Genomic DNA, 6,100 nt, shown 5'->3' with positions numbered 1-6,100 from the left:
AAAGGCTACTGGATTTAAGCCAGACACAACCACCAGAATATTTTCCAACTAATTCTTAAACTCAAGGCCGGCCCGTGGCATAGGCAGTATAGGCAAATGCTAGGGGCGCCCCAAATGATTGCGGCAGAAAAGTTGAAGATAAGAAAAAGAAATAGAAGGAAAAATGTGTTTAAATATCATTAAATATTATTTATCTAATATCATTTTCATACTATCATTTAATAATGATGCAAAAGAAGCCATGAAAACACAACTATCACATTTAAAAAGGCTCTATTTTCTTGCCTCCTGCTTGACGCGGCTCATCACAACACAGCTGCTCTTTACCTCCTCGTTATGGAGGAGGAGGGCAGGTGACTTATTAGAAGTGAGTGATACTGACCATACCGATTACCATGAAGTTTATAAACATCCGTAATGTAAAAAACAACAACAAAGCCCTCGGGAGCCCAGGGACGAAAAAGAAGAAGAGGAATAACATGAAAAAGACACAGAGGTAACGTGCTGCACAGATCAGTTATCTGTTGTTGTTAAGCTAGCTTGTTATGGATGGATGATAGTAACGTCAGTGTTTCATATCTCGAATTAACATCAGTCATTTCCACTGTACTTTTATTAGGTTAAGATTATTCATGTTAAGAAAATAACCAGTGTAAGTAATACACTTCTTTTGTTCTTATGTTGTTTGGGACACAAAACCTACTTTTATATTTATTGACATCTCTGTACTTAGTTAGCTTTCACCCTAGTCGATTAAAATGTTTATTTTCCACCTCCTGTTGTCATTAATAGTTTTAAGCTCTTGCCTTTAGAGTATTTATGTTTAATAGCATTAATACATTTTGTGCTAGAGTTCCTCACTGAATAGATATGTGTGCATGCTGTAGGTCTGGTTAGGAAAACGTTTGGACTCACATGAAAAACAATGCTGAGGTTTGTGTACGGCTCTAAAGAGAAAATAATATTTTGTTTTCACACTATATTTTAAAATGCAGACTGTTTAATAAATGCTCATTTTCACTCTCAAGATGCAATCAGAAACATTTCAATCCATCCCCTGCCATCCCTTGGCCGTCTGTGATCACTTCTGCTCTCTGCACTGTTTGATATTGTTTGTTCTGTTACACTGGTGATTTGTAGTTATTTATAAGAAATATTTTATTACCATTTTATTCATGTTTGTTTAGAAGTATTTTTTATTTTAAAGAAATTCTGTTAAATATAAAGCTGTATGCCAGTTTTCGTTAAGTCTATGAATATAGTCTTTGGTGGTCAAACTGGCTGCAATATAAGGGGCAACTGCTGAAATCTTGCCTAGGGCACCAAAATGGTTAGGGCCGGCTCTGGTCAGGACTCAGCTTTCCATTTACAGTTTTAGGACAAAGGACTCTGCTTTGAAAACATTAGGCTTTTTATCCTGGCCAGAGAAAACTGCTGGATCGAAAGAGGTGAAAAGGAAACCATGAGATTAGAATAATTTTCTTGAATTCTCTGCCCAAACAGGTAAAGCCACATCCCCACGTTGTCCGCATTGAGGACTGTAGCCTCTTTACATTGGGGTGCATGAATTAACCGCTAAGTCACTGGTGCCCAAACATAATACAATTGAACAGCCTGGCTGCTGCATAACTCTTTTTGGCCTGAAAGTGAGCCGATTTATGTCAGAATACTGGAGAAGGCACCAACCATAAATCATGCTTTAGTGTTATATAATATTCATCCCATTAGTCCAATGTTTTTGGCTTTCCTCCTCAAATAGCACTTTCTCTGATTACAGCAGCAACTTCAATCTTCAACACATTTCACAACGCCTAGTTTGAGATTTCCCTCTCCAAAGATTCGATGAAGGTCAGTTTGTGTTTTACACTGGAATGTCTTTCAAGGACATCAGAATCATTTTTAACTTTGTGCACTAGGGTAAGGATAAACAAGGTAATTTCACTGCTTGTGGGTTTGAAGACAGTTTTCTTTTTTAAATTTAACATTTGAACATGTGCAAGTTTTGTTGCCGCAAAGCAGCCTTCTCCTTTCATAACCTTTTCCCCTGAGATTGGAATAAATCACCACATGTAAATGTCTCTAAAAAACATATTCACTGTTCCTCTTTCCAGCATATAACTACAACTGATATCTGCATATAATAAGAAAACAGAAGTGGATTAAACGATTGCTGTCTGTTTTTATAGATTGCATGTTAACACAAACAGTACAGCGCTTGATCTCTAATAACAATCAGTCTTGGTTGTATCCCTCACAATTTTGATCAAAATGTAACTCTTTAAACTGAGTATTGGTCTCTTCATGTTCATATGACTTCCTCACTGACCATTTCAAACAGTTAAAGTGTCCCTTGGGAGACCCTCATTGTGTTGGCCCTTGCTTGTTGTAAACCTGACAGCACAGAAATAGTTGTACAGAAGTCATAAAAGCAAGCAGGTAAAAGGTTTCAAACAACTGTCTTTTTATTTATCTACATATACCTTGTCAATCACCATCTTTAGAGAGGTGTTATGTTGGATTAAAGTCAGATAGTGAAATAAATGGTTTCAAACTGACCCTAAAATATGGCATCCTAAAGGTTAAGGCTGGGAGGATATACATTTTTTATAAAGCTGACTGAACATCAAATGTTCAATGTCCTCCTTTACCTATTTCACATTTAACCATCTGCAGTATTATGTTGTGAAGGCTGTGAAGGTTGGATCCGATGCCTTTCATTGGCAGAGCGTAGTGGGAGGGAGGGAGTGTAGACGTGGATGATAGAGTTTAGGTAAAAATCTTGACAATGAAGCAACCTCTGATATGGAAACGTCACTCTGATGTAGCTGTCTGAAAGGGTGCTGTATTTGGCTACAGCGTGACATTGACACCAAGATGATCTTGTGGGCTGTGTATGGTCATTGCAGTTGGCTGTCGCGTCACTCCACCAGGCCAAGTCCTGACTCATTGCTGCTCGCACTGCAGCATTCTGCGTCTCACTTATCTCCATGTCCATTATCTCAACAAGCATTCCCCTTAAATCTGTACTGACTGCCCCTCTGTGTATGCCAGTGTTGCTGTCCTTACCTCAATGCAAACTCAGGTACATTTAAAGATGAAAACTACAGACAGCATGTCTCCAGAGATGGCTACAACTTTATTTCAGACTAAATTATTGGATGAATAATCATTTAGGGCGTCGTCTCTCAACTGGAAGGTTGGGGGTTTGATCCCCAGCTCCTGCAGTAACATGTTCGATGTGACTTTGGGCAAGACACTTAACCCCAAATTGCTCTGACGTATGCAGTCTTTAGGAGGGTATTGAGAGCAAACTCTTAAGTGAAAGAAAGAATATGCGACTTTTTGATCCAGCAGATGTCGCCCTTGAGCACCAGCATGAAACCAAAACAACTCAAGCTTCATTGTTGTATTAGCACGCTAATGCTAGTGATCTTTAGTTTGCTCATAGCTTCACACTGCATGTAAATTTACACGAAAATACCTTGATCTAAAAACGCTTACGTGACATTCAAATAAGCAGTGAGTACAGTTTGTTATTCTTCTTTTCTTACTTCCTGCTTTCTTACAGTGCAGACGCTTTTCTTCTGGCTCTCTGCTTTGCTTACATTCTTTTGTTGATATCTTCTTTTTTCTAAACCTAATTTAATCGACAGGTGGTCCTGGACATTTCCAAATCCTCAGGACTGTATTTTTTGATAGATACAGGAGGTCTTTAGCCATATTTTTAACATTGACCTCTGCATCGCTACACTGTGACTGTGGCACAAGCCTGTGCTGCAGTACTTTGAAACGCTGTACACAGCTAAAGCTAATCAGCAACAAGATGCCTCCCTTCTCCAAGGACGATTACCACAAACTTCTTCAGAAAATTGCAGTGCTGGAGACAAAGATGAATCACCTAGAAATGAATGTGGAAGTGAAAGGACTGTGCGGGAATGACACCACATTACCACTAACTCAGAATAGTGAACAAGAGCAAGTTAACACACGGCTAAGGAGCACAGACTTACATAAAAGCACTGGGTAAATGCATAGAGCAAATCAATGAGTGGATGTGCAAATATTTTCTCCAGCTCAACAAAGACAAAACTGAGGTTGTTGTTTTTGGGGCAAAGGAGGAGCGACTAAGAGTCAGCACACAGCTTCAGGTCAGTAAGACTTAAAACCACAGACCAGGCAAGAAATCTGGGCGTAGTGATGGACTCAGACCTCAATTTTAAAAGCCACATTAAGACAATTACAAAGTCAGCCTACTATCACCTGAAGAACATATCAAGAATTAGAGGACTCATGTCCCAGCATGACCTGGAAAAACTTGTCTATGCTTTTATCTTCAGTCATCTTGATTACTGCAACAGTGTCTTTACAGGTCTGCCTAAAATATCAGTCAGACAACTGCAGCTGATCCAGAACGCTGCTGCTAGAGTCCTCACTAAAACCAAGAAAATGGATCACATCGGTCCAGTTCTGAGGTCTTTACACTGGCTCCCAGGCTGTCAGAGAATAGACTTTAAAATCCTGTTGCTGGTTTATAAAGCGCTTAAAGGTTTAGGGCCAAACTACATTAGTGACCTCCTGATTAATTATGAACCATCCAGACCGCTCATGTTGTCTGGGACAGGTCTGCTCTCTGTCCCCAGAGTCAGAACCAAACATGGAGAAGCAGCGTTCAGTTTCTATGCTCCTTATATCTGGAACAAACTCCCAGAAAACTGCAGGTCTGCTGAAACTCTTAGCTCTTTTAAATCTAGGTTGAAGACTCACCTGTTTACTGCTGCCTTTCATTAAACAATTTTAATAAGATTTAAAATTTTAACTCTGCACTGTAACTTTTAACTTTATATTTTTACTTTATTTATTTCAATTAATTTCATTTGAATTATTTTTATTTGAACATATGTTCAGATTTAATAATTCCAGGGATTTCTATTTTAATGTTTCTTTTCTTTCCTCTGTCATGATGCTTTTGATGTCTTGTGTGAAGCACTTTGAATTGCCTTGTTGTTGAAATGTGCTATATAAATAAACTTGCCTTTTCTTTAGTCCCTAAATCAAACAACTTTTATACGTAAGGGGTCTGAGCCTGCCGGCAGTCCCGTTCATGTAATCACAATGTAGGTACGGCTCAGACAGCAGGACTTGGGTGTCACACTCATTGTAGACAGTCATGACTGACCGAGTTATTTTCAGAGGATATACTTGATTTCTGCTATATTTATGTGTAAAATTTTGCATATTCAGCCTTTAATGGCCTATTAGCCTAGACTATGTGCATATAGAATTATGTACTAGTAAGTGCTTTATAATGATTATTAAGCAGCTAGTATGCTACTAGTTAACATGATAATAAGCAACTAGTTAATGGTGAACATTGTCTGACTTAATTTAAAGTGTTACCAATAACTGCAATTATTTAGACTGTTTGACTAAAAACTGTTTTAACATGTCAGTACAACTTCAAAATCAGCTTCATTGGCCAGGGTTCTTTTTGCATACAAGGAATTTAAATCTTTTTTACTTTGCTGTCTATGTACAATCATTAAAGGTCACATTTTATGCAAAATACATTTTATCATGCTTTTGAACCACTAATATGTGTCCCTAATCTGTCTACAAACCCCCCAATTATGATAAACGTCCCTCATCTCTTTCTTTTGCTTGCTCCACTATTCAGGAAATGTGTGCTCAAAGGCTGTTAAGAGCTTTTCACTTTGTGACATCACAAAGGGCAGTAACCCCTCCCCCAGGTGGGTGACGCTCCCACAGCTAGGTGTTTGTTCTGCCCTCTGAGTCTGCCTTCTAAACGTAAATAATCAGGAATGGAGTGAGAAAGCCACAGTCACCCAATCCTTTCTAGAAGGGCGTGGTATAACACAGCTCATTTGCATTTAAATGGTACAGACACAGAAACAGTCTGTTCTGAGCAGAGCTGAAATAGAGGGGTTTATAGGCATGATCAGAGTGGGGTTTTTACAGGAAACTTAACAGAGATTTTTGGGTAGCTCTGAGACTAATTTAACTTGGTGAAAAGGCAGATAATATCTGACCTTTAATATTTAAATATGAAATCATTAAAACTAATATATACAAGCCTAAATAG

The sequence above is a fragment of the Labrus bergylta genome, chromosome 7, assembly GCF_963930695.1.
Source record: "Labrus bergylta chromosome 7, fLabBer1.1, whole genome shotgun sequence".
Taxonomy (NCBI): domain Eukaryota; kingdom Metazoa; phylum Chordata; class Actinopteri; order Labriformes; family Labridae; genus Labrus; species Labrus bergylta.
The sequence above is the reverse complement of the archived record's forward strand: the minus strand, read 5'-3'. Positions refer to the sequence as shown.